Consider the following 20,850-nt stretch of genomic DNA (forward strand, 5'->3'; position numbering starts at 1 on the left):
TATGCTAATTCTGTGGTAGTGAATAAAAATCATAGTTTCTCATTCTATAGAGCTTAGAATTTAGTTGTGAATATAAAGATGAAATATATAATATATCCTACAATATACTATATATGATATAGCCTACTATATACAATATATATTTATATTTTATACATATATATATTTTTAAATGAGGAAAGATTACTGGCTGCCAGGAGATTATTTAAAGGTGGATCTAAATAAAAATAAATAAATAAAGGTGGATCTAACTAGTTGAGGGGTCAGACGGGGCCTCCTGAGCAAGTAGTGTTTAAGCTGAGTAGATATATCTGTATGAAAGACTAGGGAAGAGCATTCCAAAGAGAAGGAACAGCATGCGAAAAAGAGTCTCGAATATTCTAGGAACTGAAAGGACATGTGCCTAGAATGAAAGAGAAAGTGTACATTGTGAGGCTGGAGAGGGAGGCCGAGGCTGGCAACAGAAATTGAGGAGATAGCAGACCTGGGGAGGAAGGAAAGAAGCCTAATGTGCTATGGTGGAGCACGGAGAAAATGCTTCTGAGAGGCTCAGGGGGGAAGGACTCAGAGATGCCATGTGGAAAATGGCATGTGCCATCTGCAGATGCAGTTTTGGTGCAGGTGGATGAACGTGGTGAGCCAAAATGAAATGGATTGTTGGTGAACGGGAGGTAGAGAAGAGGAGATGCAAACTATAATTGAGGCTTTTGAAAAAACTTGGCTTTGAAAAGCAGAGATAAAACAACAGTTGCAGGGAGTAGTTTTGTTTTTATTTTTTAAAATGACAGATAGTAAATTTGACTTACATGATGTTGGAAAAGGTCCAGTAGACAGGGGAGAAAAATGGAGATAGACAAGAGAGGATAGTCACTGGCATAAGGAAATACGGGAACCATGAGATTTTGAATAGTTGTTTCTGTACAATACTATATATATATCAATCTGGGGAAAGTAGTCTACTCTGTGCTAGCCCATGGAAAATCTTTTTGTAGTTATCTCTCTTAAATTAATTAAATTCATTTTAATATTTAATCATTTGTCATTGAATTATTTACTATGCTTTGTCCTGAAACTATTCATTATACTTTTTACTAGTAATCTCTTATATTAAATTAACATTCTCCTATTACTAATAAATTTAAGTCATATCAGCTCGTATGACCAATACAATTTTGACTTCATTGACAACTTTGAATAGTAGGTATCTATCTATTCTCAGCTGGAACCTTGTTCTTGGGACTGAAGGATACACAGTATGCATGCATCTCTTGATACTCTGAATAGAGAGGAAAAAGAAAGAGTAGAGGCAGAGGGAAGGAAGATATGGCAGGTCAGGCCAATCACCAGGTGTGGCTAGCGGGGCCACAGAGAAACTCGGGAGGGAGCAAGGAGCAGAAAAGGCCAAGGGCTCCTCTGGGTACAGTTGTAACAAGCTTTTCCCTTTGAGCTAAAGCAAACCAAAGAAACAGTGTCTAAGAGCTCTGGGTGACAGTCCTAGCGAGAGCTCAACAAGGAGCTTTTCTGATCCATGGGAAGCAAAGATGGTGTCTGCTCATTTGAGGAAGGTCATGTTAATCTTCCAGAAACATGAAGAAGTCACAGGATCAGAAGAGATAATCAGAGTCCTGTCTACCCTTGACATCAGAACATCAGAAGATGTTCAGGATGTTCACCTTTGAATCTGAAATATTAAAGCAAAAAAGAAAAAAAATCAATTGAATTTTTAGGTAACAGCAATGAATATGAATAATATATAACTTAAAATATCCCATTGGCTAAAGCAGAAGCAAGAGAAGAGCAATGGGAGGAGGAAGGAGAGAAAGGATGTGGGAGGGAATAGGGGAAAAACTTAATTCCATTCTTAATGATGAATTAAACCCCACCACTCAATGGAAGAATCCATAAAACTTGTAGGATCTTATTTGGAATTGACATTCCTTATTGTAATTTCGTTTCTGTTTATTTTCAAATTTTCTTTTTGTTTCCCTGGAAAGGAAAGATGATGTTCACTTTTAAACATGTAAAGTGTACAAGTTGCTTTGTTGAAACAGTACTAAGTATGTACACACACACAGAAATTTATAACAAATTTATCTTAAAACTTTATTAAAATAGATTAAAGAAGACCCAAATAGATGGTAAGCTAAAATATATCTTGGATAGGAAAACTCTGGTGAATATTTTGAAAAGAAAAGTTGAATTTATACAAATCCTGTGACGCACCAATTCCGTTTCTAGTTATACAGGTCAGAGAAACTCTTATATACATCTACACAAAGAGATACCCTCAGTATAATCATCATCATTACTATCAGCACAGTTAACATTACTGAGTATTTATTGTATAGTTACAATATAAAACATGTGTATTAACTCATTTATTAGTTTGTACCATATGAAAATGCTGATAGCTGACTGTCTTTGGCCTATAGCAATCACAATTACTTATGCTTCAATCTAATGTTCATCTCAATATTCTTATGAAGTAGATTTTATCTCTATTTTAAAATGGGAAACTGGGACACCTGGGTGGCTCAGCAGTTGGGCGTGTGCCTTCGGCTCAGGGTGTGATCCCAGGATCTGAGATCAAGTCCCATATCAGGCTCCTTGCAGGAAGTCTGCTTCTGCCTCTGCCTGTCTCTGCCTCTCTGTGTCGCTCATGAATAAATAAATAAAAACTTTATAAAAAAAATAAAAAATAAAATAAAATGGGAAACTGAGACATGAAAAGATTAAATAACTTTTTCAAGGCTTTTTAGCTATTAAATGGACTGTCATGTGTCAAATTCATGCAGCCGGAGTCCATGTTCAAACTGCTGTGCTATACTGCCTCTTGACTTGAAAAGAATATTCAGGGCAACGTGTCTCAGGATAGCAAAAAAAAAAAAAAAAAAAAAAAAAAAGGCTGAAAATAATACCAATGTCATTAACAGGGGAATAGATAAACAACAGGCACATTTATAGACTAGAATGCTACAAAATGGCAAACATAAATAAGCTAGAGTTACTCCTATCTAATTGAGTGACAAAAAGAGAAGTTCCAGAAAAATATATATAAAGTATGATCATTTGTATGAAGGTGAAAAAACATATGAAATGGTTACATATTGTTTTTTTGTTTTTTTTTTTTTATAATTTTTATTTATTTATGATAGTCATACAGAGAGAGAGAGAGAGAGGCAGAGACATAGGCAGAGGGAGAAGCAGGCTCCATGCACCGGGAGCCCGACGTGGGATTCGATCCCGGGTATCCAGGATCGCGCCCTGGGCCAAAGGCAGGCGCTAAACCGCTGCGCCACCCAGGGATCCCAGGTTACATATTGTTGAGGGACAAAGATGTATATGACCCACGGTTGAAGATATTCATGAGAGGGACAAATACCAAATCATGATGGTGGTTAACACATGGGAGAAGGAGAGGAGGAGATATAAGATGTGTGGTGATATTTTAGTTTTAGTGAGATGTTGGGTACATGGATGTTTGTGGTCTCCTTCTTAAGACAATTCTGCAGTCAGAGAAAGAGAAAGAAATTCAATAAGCAGCTCTAGCCAAACAATATGAACGATAAAAAAAATAAGAGGACTTACAAGGAGCATGATAAAAAAAGTCAACATTAAAAATTTCCAAGATGCAAACAGGAAGTGTGATATGATCCCATTTGTGTAAATATAGTCTGCATTTGCATATATGTTCAAAAGAGGGACATGAAATAGGGATGACAACATCTTAACAGTGGTTGTCTCAGTGTGATAAGATTTCAGAGTGATTTATACATGTGCAATTTTCAAATGTTTTACAGAGTGCTTGCACGCAGTCAGAAAAATATACGGCACTGCAGACAAATGATAAAAACAAGGTCTAGTCCACACTTAACTTCCCTTCTAGCTAAGCAAATGCAGGTTTTGCTCTCATTCAGGGTGATAAAGACGTAATCAGTATCTCCCACCAAGTTCATGCATCAGGTTCAAGTTCTGGGTCTGGCGGGTCAATCTGATTATTTAATATGGCCCCTAGGAATAGTTGGGTGGGATCCCTATCTTCTTCTAAGATATGCTTATATCTTTATCAACAGTGGAAACCATTTTTTTTTTTTTTTTTTAACTAGAATGATTGGAGGAGGGAGAAGCAGTTTTGGTAACTGGGAGAAAGAAAGAATTTTAAATTCCAAATTGGTAATATAGTTAAGGAAGATGAATAGCATGAGAAATGGATTATTGGGAAGACAGCATGGGAGAAGAGAATTGACATTCTACATGAGAGCACAATTTAGGGGGACAACAGGAGGCTCTATCCCTCTCTCATGGAAAGGCATCCGTTCCACACATGCCCCTTGAACCATGAGTGAGACTTAGGCTACCCCAGAGGGGACCAGAACATGGCAATGCCCTTTTTCATGAAGAATTGAGATAAGCATAGATGCAAAACCACCCCATTGCCCTGATAATGAAGTAGAGCATTTGTTAGAGAAATAGCCATTGTCCCTACCTTTACTGGGAATCTAGAGATCCTTTTTCACCACAAGGCTGGGATTTCACCAGCATCTGGAGTCAGCGTCTTGCAGGGTCAGCGACCTTCTCTAGAAGGGCAGATGAGAGGCAAAGCTGACCAGATGGCTTCCCGGGGAGCCAGAGCCAAAGTGCAAGTGAAGTGACTGGGAGGCTTGGGGTCTCCTGCTGACAGACCAGGTTGTGAGCAATTGCTTTGAGACCTCCTAAAAATTCCTGGAAGACTTGAGGAAGCTAACTTTTGATAACAGGAAGATGGATCATCTGTTCGTTACTAGCGAATATATCTCATTGTAAAAGACCATGATTCCAAAGAGAATATGGGTTATTCTAACTTTGTTAAGTTCATAACTGTGTATTGTATATCAAAGCCCGGGAGCAGTGCTTTTAATTTTGTGAAGGATGACGTTTTAGACAGTTAGTACAAGTTTCTGATTTGGTTTATTTTATTTAATTTTATTTGTAATCATGGAGTGAGAGAGAGCGAGAGAGCAATAGAATATGAGGGATGACAGCTAGAGAGAGAGGCAGCGGAAGAAGGGGAGAGGGAAAAGACTAACTTGACTTAGACCCAGAAGCAGAGAGGATGGGAAGAGGGACGGAGATCCGTAATAGCTCTTCAATCTGTTTTTATAGAAGTAAACAGTCCTTCACAGTGAAAACACAGAGCTGAAACTTGAAAGCTGAAAGGAACTTTAGATTTCATAAATTCCAGAAAGCTCATTATACTGATTAGGAGACACATCTAAAGACTTCCTCAGAAGAAGTGTATGAGTGAACAGATTCCTGTCGAGTGTCATGTGTTAACGAAAGCCTTAAAATATATATATTGTGAGCATTTTCTGAATTGAGTTTCCAGCAAATTAGTAGCAAATGAATCATCCATAATTACCCGTGTTGGATTAAAGGAGAATGTTTTCCTACTTAAAAGGTAAGCTGGGGTCAGTTTTATGGCAGCATTATTTATGTTTATGCATAAAGACACCTGGTGGCCTGAAATTTCCATTTCCACTTCCATTCCTTTAATGTTTTCACAGGTTTGTACATGTTGAACCGAAATGTCTGCTTCCTGCTAAATCCATTAGAAACTGATACAAGGGTGAGAAGAAAGGATGTAATGGAACAGGTAAGGCATTAGAATTTAAAAGAATGTAGAACAGCAGACCAGACTGTGGCAAACATGGGTGAAGAGAATTCTCATCCTCGGAATGGAAAAACTAAGGCACAGAGAGTTAAATCGGTTACACATTCTACTATTCAGTAAGGCAGACCCCTCAGGTCGATGTGAAATACTGGCTTACTCCACTTCCACCCGGCATTCTTGTGATTGCTGTAGAGGTGCAGCATGTTTTCATATGTTATGCATCAGTTGTGCTTCATTCACTGATAAATTCCTACTCATATCTTTTGCCAATTGGTATGTAATTTGTTATTTTTTAATTTATTTGTAAGAATTTTTTATATGCGCTTCCTATAAAACCTTTGCTGGTGTACCTTTGTTTTGCAAACACAGTCTTCCTACTTGTCCGCTCATTTTATTTTCTTCTTGAGATGTGAGACCCAAAATTCACATACAAGTTCAGAACTGACTCAAAGTTCTTATTTTTATTATTCATATATTTACATAAATGAAACTACCTATTCCCTCCCATGGATAGAGAGCAGTTCTTCCAGCCTGGGGGGCTGTGGTTGGCTGACCTCGGAGTATGTCCACCAGGTTCCCTGTTCAGTAAGGATGATGAGTAGACACAGGGGTGTGGGCTGTGTGGCGGAGTTGATTGCCCTGAAGGGGTCCCTGCCCAGGTGAATGCAGGGAAGGACAATGCAGTTGGGAAGAGAATTGGACCTTCCCTCACACGGTGGACAAAACCTGAGCTCTCTTATACATCAGACGGGCAGAAAATAAAAGTCAGCCCCCAGTATGATTGCTTGGGAATGGAAAGAGAAAGAGTAGAAGGACTTCAAGCTTATCTTGAGGGGAAAGTTACCACTCCTCTTACTGAAATGGAGTCCAGAACAACTCTGGTGCTCTGAGGGGAAGAGAAAATAAGGGGAGGGAGTGAAAACAGGGCTGAAGTTCTTGGCCTCAAAACCACCTGCTCAGGAACCCTGCATCTAGGTTAAACTAAGTCTTTCTTCCTTGAGCTGATCTGAAATTACCTGCCATACCCAGAGGGTATGACAACATTTGCTAGTTTATATTTGTGTCAGTCCTTCTCATGGCTACTTGTGCAGCAGCCATGACTTTCAGTTTGCATTGTAATCATCGTTACGTGTCTTATCTGCTCTAGTAGAGTGAACATTCTCTAAGGATGTGGTTCATGCCTCATACGTGTTTCTTCCCCTGCACATAAACCACTGCAGTATCTTGTGAAGAACCATGGTCAAAAGTCATATTGACCTCAAAGGGCCCCCTGCACAGAAGTCCACATGCAAGTCTATGGACTAACGCATCCTAATGAAAGTGAGGTTATGGCAAACAAAAACTATATATTTAGCATCACCATTCTAAAAGAGCAAGGGTAGATATGAGGGTCTAGTTCTGATTGTTCTCCAATTTAGTATACATGAAATTTACAGACAGGATAAGGCTATGGGAAAAATTAAAAAATAAAAATTAACAAAGCAAATGGAACTGAGGTGGACACAAGTATATCTCTGTGGTGTAAAGGGTATAGGATATTCTGTCTGTCATGGAATACTAAGTGCTTTCACCGAAGGGGGTGGTTCAGAGGTTGCAGCATGGTTTCATCCAGCAAATTCAGAGTCCTGGTGCTTCTATGACTGGAGGCACACCAATTATCGGAGAGACCACCATCACCTGAGTCAATACCTTGAGTATAAGGTGACCCCATTCTTGGCACCGATGTCAAATCCATGACCAGTTTCAAATGCTAACTGAACTCAGGAGATGCTTTGTATGGTTTTTTTTTTTTTTCTTTGTATGTTCTTATATAGAAATTGCCTCAGGCATTAGAAGAAACTAAGAAAATTACTCATGCACTTACTTGAAACATTTATGCTTCTAGATGTAGGATATTTTAAAGAGATCTCAGGACTGGAGATCCACAGTGGTGGAGGTCTCTGCCTCTCTCTGTGTGTGCCTCTCATGAATAAATAAAATCTTTAAGAGGAAACACTGCCCATGGAATTGTAGTACATGGGTGTAGTAGCTAGAGGAAAACTCGCTTACTTGTGCAAAGTAGAGGCACAACAAATATTTGTTGAATAATAGCCAACCTCCAAAATTTTATTTCTGTAGGAAACCAATTCAGAATTTTCAGAAAAACCATTGAAAAACATAGAGTTATAAAGAAATGGAGAGAGTTTTATTTCTTACATTATGTTTTCTTTACCTCTTGACTGTCTTCATCAGCTTCGAATTTGGATTTCCAGAATTTGATTTATGGAAGCTCATTTTTTCCTTCTGATTTTATAGCTACAATCTATCCAACAAGCATAAACCTTGGATTATGACTCTATGATTCCACTATGTATCTGTGGCTAGAATTGCTAGACCTGAGAACTTTTATCTTGTATTTAATTCAGCTTTTTCTATGAAATATCATTATTTACTAAGGTAGTAAATATGAAATGCTTATCATTCTTAAATTATATGCTATAAACAAGTGCACAGAACATAGGATAAATTTAAGTTAATGACATCTTTTGCAGTGAATACGAAATGATTTCTTTCACTACTTCATCCAACTCTAACATTCCTTAAAAATTAAAGAAAACAGGATGCCTGGGTGGCTCAGTGGTTGAGTGTCTGCCTTTGGCTCAGGTCATGATCCTGGGGTCCTGGGGTCAAGTTCCACATTGGGCTCCCCACAAGGAGCCTGCTTCTCCCTCTGCCTGTGTCTCTGCTTCTCTCTCTGTGTGTCTCTCATGAATAAATAAAATCTTTAAAAAGTTAAAGAACACTATTTAACTTTTTCTCACTCTTCAGGCAACAACAATACCAGAGATTTGGGATATAATAAAACTTCTTGAGTGCTCATGAATTTTGCCTTCTTCAAATAAGTGAGATTTCACAGCAGTTTAATGGTATTTCATGGCCTTGTTAGATTTATCTGAAAGATGATTTTGATTTGCTCAAGTGATATTCCCATTTAGCTCTGGCATGTTCTGTTTACTCCATTTCAGCAAAAAGACCAAAACCTACCCTTTCCTCTTTTCATGCTTATTGCATTATTTGGCTGCTTCCTTTCATCTCAGAACAAAACTAGGAAAATAAAAACAAAAACAAAGCAAACACACACCAAAAAAAAACCCATAAAATCCCAACTGTTCAAGCATATTCCTAAATCATAGACCTTTATTAATTTTTTTTTCATCACAATCAGGAGACTTTTATTCCTGACACCCAAAGTACCTTATTACTTACTCTAATTAAGGGCTTAGGACTTTCTTTCTTTCTTTCTTTTCTTTTCTTTTTTTTTTTTTTTTTTTGGCTTAGGACTTTCATATGCTCCACTTCAATAATTAAGATTATGAAACAACCAGTCTAAGAGATTCATAACATATCTTTAAGCTTCATTCTTAACAGAGCTCTGCATTTTTCTCTCTCTGGCCATTGTAAAATTCAATCAAACAGAAGTATTTGTAAATGTTATACTCGGAAAGTTTCCTCTGCTTTCTCACTATGCTTTAGGACCTCACTTGATATACCTAATTTTGGTCAAAATTGGATAGAAAAAATAGCTAACTTCTGTGTAGGCCAGAAAATATTAATTGTGCTTTTTACAGGTTAAATGATAGCCACACAGAATTATAAATTACAGATAGGTGTTTGTGATGTAACTGAGCAGATTATTTCGAGAAAGGACTTTGGCTTTAACATTATGTCAATTGCTAAAATAGAACAAAATAGTTTTTGGCTTTAGTTGTAGAAAAACAATTATACATGAACCACTATTACTTCTTAAGAAAACATTTGTCTACGACAAATCAACAGCACAAATACAACATATGGAAGCACTATCTCTATTTTAGCAAAATACACATTTCAAAATCTAATGTTTATGTTGCTTTTTTTATTTTAATGATAATGAAGTGGCTCTTAGGCCTTGTAAGAAACTCTCTTTAAATGGTCTATATCTTTAGAAATGCTTTAAAACATCAGTATTCTCTGCAGAAATCTGATCTTTGAAAACTGAAAATTGGAAAGGCATACAAATGTGATGGTCAAACTTTAGGAAACATGAAAATCTTTTTTTTTTAATAATAAATTTATTTTTTAATGGTGTTCAATTTACCAACATACAGAATAACACCCAGTGCTCATCCCGTCAAGTGCCCCCCTCAGGGCCCGTCACCCAGTCACCCCCACCCCCCGCCCTCCTCCGCTTCCACCACCCCTAGTTCATTTCCCAGAGTTAGGAGTCTTTATGTTCTGTCTCCCTTTCTGATATTTCCCACACATTTCTCATCCCTTCCCTTATATTCCCTTTCACTATTATTTATATTCCCCAAATGAATGAGAACATACACTGTTTGTCCTTCTCCGATTGACTCACTTCACTCAGCATAATACCCTCCAGTTCCATCCACGTTGAAGCAAATGGTGGGTATTTGTCGTTTCTAATGGCTGAGGAATATTCCATTGTACACATAAACCACATCTTCTTTATCCACTCATCTTTTGATGGACACCGAGGCTCCTTCCACAGTGTGGCTATTGTGGACATTGCTGCTACAAACATTGGGGTGCAGGTGTCCCGGCGTTTCATTGCATCTGAATCTTTGGGGTAAATCCCCAACAGTGCAATTGCTGGGTCAGAGGGCAGATCTATTTTTAACTCTTTGAGGAACCTCCACACAGTTTTCCAGAGTGGCTGCACCAGGTCACATTCCCACTAACAGTGTAAGAGGGTTCCCTTTTTCTCTGCATTTGTGGTTTCCTGCCTTGTTAATTTTCCCCATTCTCACTGGTGTGAGGTGGGATCTCATTGTGGTTTTGATTTGTATTTCCCTGATGGCAAGTGATGCAGAGCATTTTCTCATGTGTATGTTGGCCGCGTCTATGTCTTCCTCTGTGAGATTTCTCTTCATGTCTTTTGCCCATTTCATGATTGGATTGTTTGTTTCTTTGGTGTTGAGTTTAAGAAGTTCTTTATAGATCTTGGAAACTAGCCCTTTATCTGATACATCATTTGCAAATATCTTCTCCCATTCTGTAGGTTGTCTTTTAGTTTTGTTGACTGTATCCTTTGCTGTGCAAAAGCTTCTTATCTTGATGAAGTCCCAAATAGTTCATTTTTGCTTTTGTTTCTTTTGCCTTCGGGGATGTATCCTGCAAGAAGTTACTGTGGCTGAGTTCAAAAAGGGTGTTGCCTGTGTTCTCCTCTAGGATTTTGATGGAATCTTGTCTCACATTGAGATCTTTCATCCATTTTGAGTTTATCTTTGTGTATGGTGCAAGAGAGTGGTCTAGTTTCCTTCTTCTGCATGTGGATGTCCAATTTTCCCAGCACCATTTATTGAAGAGACTGTCTTTCTTCCAGTGGATAGTCTTTCCTCCTTTATCGAATATTAGTTGACCATAAAGTTGAGGGTCCACTTCTGGGTTCTCTATTCTGTTCCATTGATCTATGTGTCTGTTTTTGTGCCAGTACCACACTGTCTTGATGACCACAGCTTTGTAGTACAACCTGAAATCTGGCATTGTGATGCCCCCAGATATGGTTTTCTTTTTTAAAATTCCCCTGGCTAGTCGGGGTCCTTTCTGATTCTACACAAATCTTAAAATAATTTGTTCTAACTCTCTGAAGAAAGTCCATGGTATTTTGATAGGGATTGCATTAAACGTGTAAAATGCCCTGGGTAACATTGACATTTTCACAATATTAATTCTGCCAATCCATGAGCATGGAATATTTTTCCATCTCTTTGTGTCTTCCTCAATTTCTTTCAGAAGTGTTCTATAGTTTTTAGTGTATATAGATCCTTTACCTCTTTGGTTAGGTTTATTCCTAGGTATCATATGCTTTTGGGGTGCAATTGTAAATGGGATTGGCTCCTTAATTTCTCTTTTTTCAGTCTCATTGTTAGTGTATAGAAATGCCATTGATTTCTGGGCATTGATTTTGTATCCTGCCACGCTACCAAATTGCTGTATGAGTTCTAGCAATCTTGGGGAGGAGGCTTTTGGGTTTTCTATGTAGAGTATCATGTCATCGGCGAAGAGGGAGAGTTTGACTTCTTCTTTGCCAATTTGAATGCCTTTAATGTCTTTTTGTTGTCTGATTGCTGAGGCTAGGACTTCCAGTACTATGTTGAATAGCTGTGGTGAGAGTGGACATCCCTGTCGTGTTCCTGATCTTAGGGGAAAGGCTCCCAGTGCTTCCCCATTGAGAATGATATTTGCTGTGGGCTTTTCGTAGATGGCTTTTAAGATGTCGAGGAAAGTTCCCTCTATCCCTACACTCTGAAGAGTTTTGATCAGAAATGGATGCTGTATTTTGTCAAATGCTTTCTTTGCATCTAATGAGAGGATCATATGGTTCTTGGTTTTTCTCTTGCTGATATGATGAATCACATTGATTGTTTTACGAGTGTTGAACCAGCCTTGTGTCCCGGGGATAAATCCTACTTGGTCATGGTGAATAATTTTCTTAATGTACTGTTGGATCCTATTGGCTAGTATCTTGTTGAGAATTTTTGCATCCATGTTCATCAGGGATATTGGTCTGTAATTCTCCTTTTTGGTGGGGTCTTAAAAATGAAAATCTTAAGGTAAGTATATCGTAGTACTAATCCAACAGTGATGTTTTTAATCCTTATATTCCATATATACAACTCTTTTTAAAGGCTAAAAGATATATTATTTCGATTAGAAATAAAGTTCTTAGGCAGATATTTATCTTTCCCACAGGGAGATATTGTGGAAATAAGAAAGAAAATATTCATGAATTCAGTCTAGCACTGAACTAAACCCATCACTTGGTCTCAACAGTCAAGAGATATTTAATAGTACAATATCCTTGTTGTTTGTTTTTTCTCATTAGCTGCATCATTGTTTTTTAAAAAGTGAAATCACCTGAGTCCAGAATGTCTTCCCTCAACCCTTTAGAACTCCAACAGTTTCAGCAATTTATGAATGCAGGACACATGATATGCCTTCTTATGACCAATCTTTTCTTTCATATGACCAATCTTTTTGTGATGGCAAAATCGGGAGTTGTCTTTTGTATTATGGTTTCCTCCTCTAAGTAGCTTCAGTCTGGATGCCTAGAGACCATCATGTTGCCCACCACCTCTACCTGTTATTCTGATCTTTCTAGGGAAGACTGCCTCCCACCATGCCAGTGCTGATGGAGAGTGGGAAAACTGTACTGTCCGGGAAATAGGAGGCTCTTTATTCCACTATTATTCAAGATAAACATTGAGTGCCCTACTATTTCTCATTATATACTTACCTTTTAGAGGGATAATTTTATGGCCCATTCCTAACTCTCTGGAGACCAAACATCTTGGTTTGTCCAGGACTGTTCCAACATAACTATTAATACTGCCCCTTCCACTTTCCGAAGTGTGCCCATTTAGAAGATAATTTATATAGCTGCCTTAGCTATGGATGTATACTTATCTTCAACTTTTGCAAAAGAGCAAGTGGGTTGAGGCCTGAAAAGAGAACATTGGTTTAGTGACTGGAATAATTTTGTCCATTTTTGAAAAAGCCATTTATTTATCTGGGGATTTGTGGGGCTTGAAATTAAAGAGTGTGAAACTGAATAAAGGAAATCTCATTTTAAATGGAGATGGGAAGCCCAAAGGAGGCGGTCTCCTGCACCACCACTCCGGCAGCCCTGGGCAGAACAATAGGAAGGAGCCTATCCTTTACTACCACAGTAGGGGGAAGAAATCTCTTCTCTTTTCCTGTAACAGTCCAGCCAATGAGCCCATCACAACTCAGCCAATGAGAAGTGACTACACTTTGAACTCCCAGTTTACTCTTTTTGTTTGTTTGCAACAGCCCCTCCCAACCCCCTACTCCCCAACCTTCCTCTATAAAACATTGTTCCTCTCCTTTATTCTCTGGACTTTCCTATGGTTTTGCCTTAACTTTCATACACAGAATTGCAGTTCTCCACTATTCCTGAATAAACCCATTTTGCTGGTTTAATAACTGGCAGTTTTATTAAGGTTGACAAGAGTGAATGAGATGTGAGGAGAGGATCATAGCTGAAGAGGAAAGTAGGATCTTTCACAATGAATCAAAGCAATTCAGACTCGACATTTCCAAAATAAACCCCATCATTTCTTCCCCACCATATCCTATCAGGGGCTCAAAACAGTTTTCTTTGTTGAATCTCATTTCTTTTTGCAATCATCCTTTAACCCATCCCCACCAATTTCTACCCAGGCTGTGCCTAGATCTGCAGCATCCTCCTTCATTTTTCCACCACTTATAATTACTCTTCCATTTCTGTCTGTTCCAACACTGTCATAAGATCTGAATCAAAGATTCTCATTGGTTTTGGCACCGTTTGGACTATTATCACAACCTTATAACCAACTGGTTTCTCTTCCCTTCTCATCTTCCACACAATCAATAGACTCCTGGAAAAATATTTATCCTGTCCTAGCCTACTTTAAAACTTCTGTCTGCTTTCTAATGACAATAAGATAAAGATCAAATTGCTTAACATAGCTTGGGAGATCTTTCAAAATCAATCTCAGTGTAAGTTTTCCATTGTAGTCCTTGCCCTTTGTTCATTGAACTGAAATTCTGACAATGCTAACATCTCTTAGTTCCCAAACACACAGATCCTTTCTTTTCTCTGTTTCTCTACTGTTCCCTTTGTTAGAATGTTCTCTTCTTTTTCATTCCACCCCACCCTCTTCTATGCCTCGTAAATATCCCTATATCCTTCAAGGCCCAACTCAAATGCCAACTTCTATCCAAAGCGTTTTCCAACTTTTTTAAAGAAGAAATTTGTGTTACCTTCCTTCTGTCCCATTGCACTTTAAAAAATGCCTCTATTCCACCACTTAGGGCATAGGCCCTCCTGGGTAAGTGACTACCTTACTTTGAGTTGTTAAGCCTTTCAGGGCAGTGGCCAAGCTTTTTATTTGTCACTACAGTGAGAAAACTTAACAATAATTAGCAGTGAGTCTGTGTTTATTGGTAAAGATGAAGACTTGCCATAAATTTCGGACCTGATAGTTCTCTGTATCTATTTTCTACCTTCTGTTGGAAAACATGTATGTTGTCCAGAAATTCTCTGAAAAAAAATATCCATTACAGGAAAAAAACAAACAAACAAAAATCAGACCACATATTCTGTTTAGTGTTCTACAGAAATTTGTTAGTAAAGACTGATTTCTTTTTTAGCTATCTATAATCTTCAGAGGTATGAGAAATTGAGGCTGTGACCCATAACAACAGCTACAACAAATATAATAATATATAACATTTGTTAGAAGCTTCAGTGCTGTGGGGGGATGTTCTGCTTATTTCACATATATGAAATCACTTAGCCCATAAAATTACCTTATGAATTAGATGCTATTGTAAGTATCATTTTAGAGATGGGGAAACTGCCAAACATCGCATCTATTGATTTTGCCATTATGTTCATCCAGTCTTCTTTTCAAGAAAGCCTCTGTTTGTGAATAGGGCTAAAAGTGAGGACAAAATGATGCAGAAGAAACACATCTCTACAGTTAGAAGTAAATTTTAAGCAAATGCCCAATGGAATATGAATATTTTTAATCAATTTGATTATAAAAATTTTTGAAAAAAAAACATTCATTCAGTGTAAATGTGTTAAGCTCAAACTTATAGGCATGGAGCTGGGAGCTGAGAATAGATGTGATATAAATAAAAATTGAGAAATATATGTGAAGACATCTTATATATGGAAAGCAATCTCTTTTCAGGAGTAAGATTTTATGCATAAAACTTTCAGGACCATGCCATTTGCTAAGCTTTTAGTCTATTCTTTCTAGCCCCACCAAAGAATGTACCAAGCAAAAGCATTTTTACTTCAAAATAGGTTCCTTGTACTCCTTTGTGTCTGAAGAGCAAAATTATTGCCTGCCCTTTAATAGAATTGACCAGAGAATGTTGCACTGTATTTATTTACTTATTAATTTTAAAGAGTTTATTTTATTTATTTGAGAGAGAGTACAAGCATGTGCACCTGTGTGTCCAGGGGAGGGATTGGGGGGGGGGCAGGGGAGGAGCAGAACGAGAGGGAGAGGAATAGAGAGAGAATCTCCAGCAGACTCTACACTGAGCCAGAAGCCTTACACAGGGCTCATCCCTCCACCTGAGCCCAAATCCAAAAGTTGGCTGTTTAACCAACTGAGCCACCCAGGTGTTCCTGCATTATATTTAGATAAGACTTTCACTTTTACACTCGAAAATTTTTGTTGAGCATCTACTCTCTGCTGGGCACTGATAGGTGCTATTTAAGACAGCAGTGAACAAAACAGAAATGGTTCTGAGTCTCATGGACTTTACTGCCTAATGTGGGCTTCGGTGGGCGACAGCTAAGTGAAAAAACATCTGCTATAAATCAACAAAGTTATTTATTCAAATTGCCAGCAGTGGGGTGGCACACCTCCAGTGATTTATTGTGCAGGAATCCCCCTTGCTGTGCATGTTCCTGCAAAGTCTCATTAAGACCTTTAAACTAAAAATATCTGATCCAGCTAAATTTTGGAAAAGGAAACTATTATTTGAGGAATTCATTTTCAGCAGCTGAGTGCCTCAGGAAGTTAGTAATGCCCTATGGAGCTTTATGCCTCTGGTCCTCTCATTTGAAACCAGCAGAGGTTGGAACAGTTCTTAGTTATTAACATCTAATGGCTGTTTTGTGACTTCTCAAGTGCGTTGGGCTCCTCCTTCCAAGTCCCAGGGAATGGAAAGATACTTATTTGAATTTAATTAACTCAGAGGAGATTCAGCCTAAAGGATAGCAATTGAGTATACTTAGTATTGAATGTTCCTACATCTTTCCTAAAACTTTATGATGGATTTGTTGGACTACTAATTGCCAGGAGTTTGTGGAATAAAAACCCCACCTAGAAGTAAAGCCCAGGGTAGGAAGTGACTGTCACCACTGCTCTCCCTTGGTGCCTACATTATGTTCTCACCTCCGGCTCCATGCGCCTTACTGCAGAACTCCTCTTGCAGAAAGCCTCCTTGCGGGCCAGGAAAAAGCTCTGCCAAACACAGGTGAACAGCAACAAATGAGACTTCCAATCTCTGCTTTTACTTTGGTGCAAACTCTCAGTATATCTTTCTCTCTCAAATGTGTGTACACAAATGTCACTCTGTTGACCTGAAAAGAAACTTCCATTTTGATGAGTCTTTGAAAGCTTCCTTCTGCCACCTAAGTTCATAGTTAGACTGAAGAGTTGTTCTAGGTAGACACACTGTAATTTTGGAGATGCTGTGAAAACCCGTAAAAGCAATTCATTTTCATATTAATTCGTTCACAAATATTCTCGAATATTTATTGCCCACATGCTGTGTATCAGATATTGTGTTAGGTATTGTAGACCTAACACAGAGCAAGAAAGATATAATTACAGCTCTTGGGGGTTTTACAGATTCAGACATATATTTATTTACTCAACCTATTTAACTAGTATGTATCATGTTCTAAGTGCTGTTTAAGGGATCATGGAAAATTCCAAAGTAAAGTAGAAATCATTCTAAGGAAGAAGGGCAGGTTCTCCAGACTAGGAGAATAGCAGTGGGATCAGAAAAGGGGAGATGAGTCTGCGGAGATAGTTTGGAGGTAGAATCAGCATGGGATGAATTCTGGGGAACGGAGGAAGTATGAGTGTTTAGTCGGGGGAGGAATTGAAATTATTTCATGGTTTCTACCAAAGATGTTTGGGAGAATTGCTGAGATTGTTAAACCAAGTTAGAAGGAGGATGAGGAGCAGGTGAAGGGTAGGTTTTGGGGGAAGGGGGGAGAAAAGAGTAACAATAGTGGAGAATAAAGAAAGCATTGAGCATGACTGAATTTGAGACAATGTACCCATCATGTCCTTTTACACTCAACAAGAGACTACAAGCTACTCTTATCTCAAGAAAGACCAGAACTATTTCACCAAATACACATGTTAGGTTTATTTGTTTGTTTATTCTAGATCTTGCTTCCCAGGGATTTTTAGTAGCTTAACAAGCCACATAGAATAAAGTAGGATAACATGGAAATGAGAGCATCAGGGCTGTGGTGGATACTTCTATAAAATAAATCCCCCTGACAAAATAAAAATCTTTAGTTTTTGCTGTTTCAATATCTGGAGCTTCCTAGATCTCATCCTATCCAGAGTTTGGTTGTTTAACTTTTCCTTCAGTTCTGTGAGGTAGTCTAGATCTTTTTTGATTTTTGTCCCCTTCAGCCAGCCAGAGAGGGTTTTTCTGGTTTTCAACCAAGGAACCCTAACCTGATGTTTAAAAAGTTCCTAGAGGGGCAGCTGGGTGGCTCAGTGGTTGAACAGCTGCCTTTGGCTCATGTCATGATCCCAGGGTCCTGGGATCGAGTTCTGCATGGGGCTCCCTGCATGGAGCCTCTTTCTCCCTCTGTCTATTTCTCTGCCTCTCTCCCTCTCTGTCTTTCATGAATAAATAAATAAAATCTTAAAAAAATATATATATTTTTTAAAAAGTTCCTAGAAGAGAGCTGAAGTAACATGAAGTGCAATGAGAATTCCTCTCCTGTACTGGAAAGCTGGAAATTCTGTGACATAGCCAAGTGGTTGGTTAACTACCATGTCTTGTACCTTGGCAATTGGCCCATACACTTCCTAGGCAGGAGATTAGTGATGTGGTAGGAAAAGAACAGAGTCTGGCATGCGTTGACTAATTTTCAAAGATTCTATTAATGAGACCACCTTTACTTTAGCTACAACCTGATTGCAGAAAAGTGAAAAGAAAAAGTAAAAATATTTTTGTTTTGTTTTATTTTGTCTATTAATGATCTCTTTCTGGTTAGTGCCTGGAAATCTGTGAGAGCTAAGAGATTAGAGTCTTGGAAGATACAAAGCTCGGCCTGATGAGCTAAACTAGGTCAGTGCCCAAAAAGGAGTAAGATAATAAATAGGGTGGAGGATAGATAGGAAGATAAATATGGCAGGCCCACCCAAGCACCTCCTAGCAAAGGTCTTCCTTGTAAGAAGCCAAGACTAAAAATGAAGCCTGAGGGCAAAGGACACATCACTTTTTACTCCTTTTCTGAGGCTTCTGCTTTAACATTCTGCTGGAGGCCCAGATGAGCTCCATACTAGCTCATACAGTAGCCGCAATGGAGAATTCTATTCAGGCCATCGCAGATGTGCCAATAGAAATAAATAAAGAACATCCTCACAGAAGGAAGAATTGGAAAAGACAGGTTGGTGAACCAGGAAACTCATTCTGCTTGGAGAGCTCTAGTTCTTATTTGCTATGGATCCATTACCATTCTGCTGTTTTCCATTGGCTTCTTTTCAAAAGAGGAAGAGGAATTTGTTTTGTTTTATAATTATTCTTTTTACTTCCACCACTGTATATTATGTGTATTGGGGATGGCTAAATATATCATTTAAATACATTTAATTTATCATTTAACTATAGATTCCTCCACCAGTAAAAGTTCATCTGGATCTGACCTAGAGACATTCCCATCACTCAAAAATCCTGATCTTGAATCTGGAGGCAGATCCTTGTCTGGAGGACAAGATTTTATGATCTCTTTCCCTGGGGAAGATTGAGTGGATTTCAGATGAATATTTAATATGTGCATTAAATTTGGTGTGGGTATTTTTTTTTTAAATTTATATTTGAAAAGAAGAATTGACGTGCATTTTGGAATGAGATGAGTAGTTATTGTGAACATCTGTTGTTTTGCCTATTTCATCAGTCAGTTTAGGCTAAGAATTACTTTTTGTTCAACCCAGTTATCAGTGGCTTAAAACAATAAAGGCTTCTTACATTGCATGTTCTTACACCGAGACCCAAACTGATGGAGCTGCTCTTATTTGGAACACTGCAGTGGGATGAGAGAACATGACAGAGCACACTCAGGTTCTTAAAACTTCCACTTAGAAATGACACATATCACTACTGCTCACAGGTCATTTGCCAAAGCAAGTCACAAGCTAATGCTGACCACAATGAGGTAGGGACGGATAATCTTCTCAAGAGAAAAGGCATTATAAGGAAGGATTCTCAATATTTTTCCTGTTTCTGGTAATAGTCACCCAATTTTCTCATGAAGAATAATCCCTAACTCTCAGCCAATGTGGGTTCGACACAGTTGACCCTGGTCCAGAGAGAGCATGAGAACTTGGGTTAGCTAACCAGAGCTTTCCATTCTTCTGGCCAAAGCAAATCCAATGAAATTCAGTTCCTGGATGGAGACATTCTTTTTGTGTTGGAGTTGCTAAGAAGATAGCCTGTAATCCTAGAGCTACAAGGAATCATCTAAGTGGAGAGAGAATCTACCTAAGAATAAAATTACAGAGGCAAACAAAACTGAGAGAATGGATAAACTGAGGCCTGATGTCAGTGTTTGAGTTCCTATATCCACCCACACCATAGGACAAGGTCTAAATCTGGAATTACTAATTATGTAAGTCTATTTTTTCTTAAGCCAGTCAATTTAGGTTTTTGTTTCTTGTGACTTAAAGATTCCTTACTTACAAAGGAAGGAGGGGAAGTTAGTGCCTAAACTATGCTCCTTGCAAATTGTTCTATATACTTTGTTATGGGAGTGGGGCACAATTTTGCATACAGGCTTCCTGGCTCTCGACTCAAAAAGAAAAATCTGAAGGGGCACCTGGATGACTGAGTCAGTTAGATGTTTGCCTTCAGCTCAGCTCATGATCTCAGGCTCCTGGGATCAAGCCCCATATCGGGCTCCCAGCTCAATGGGGAGTGTGCTCCCCCCCCCTTTTGCCCCTATTTGTGCTTGTTATCTCTCTCTCAAATAAATAAATGAAACCTTTTTTAAAAAAAGAGAAAAATCTATTATAGAATACCATTTCTATACTATATTATTACAAGAAATTGTCCCATATATGTCAAAAAAAAAAAAGATTAAACATTGGTAATTTCATATGGTCCAACCCAGTACAATTCACAGTACTACATAATGAAAAAAAAAAAAAACAATATTTGCCAGCAATTGCAGCTTTTCTGAAAGTAAATTTCCACCATGGGACATAGATACAGCTTGCTGTACAAAGTGTGGTCCAAAGACCAGAAACATTGTTATCCATAGGAATTTGCTATAAATCTAGAATCACAGATCCCACACAGACTTACTAAATCAGAATGTGCACCTTTACAATGTCCCCAGGTGATTTTTTGGACATTAAAATCTGAGAAGCATC

At 38.3% G+C, this 20,850-nt stretch overlaps 1 pseudogene; it reads left to right on the forward strand.

Annotated features, from left to right (window-relative positions):
- Positions 1 to 18,782: 18,782 nt before the first annotated feature.
- Positions 18,783 to 20,850, forward strand: part of LOC100682675 — a 42,045-nt pseudogene continuing 39,977 nt past the window's right edge.

Source organism: Canis lupus, chromosome 16, assembly GCF_011100685.1.
Source record: "Canis lupus familiaris isolate Mischka breed German Shepherd chromosome 16, alternate assembly UU_Cfam_GSD_1.0, whole genome shotgun sequence".
Taxonomy (NCBI): Eukaryota; Metazoa; Chordata; class Mammalia; order Carnivora; family Canidae; genus Canis; species Canis lupus.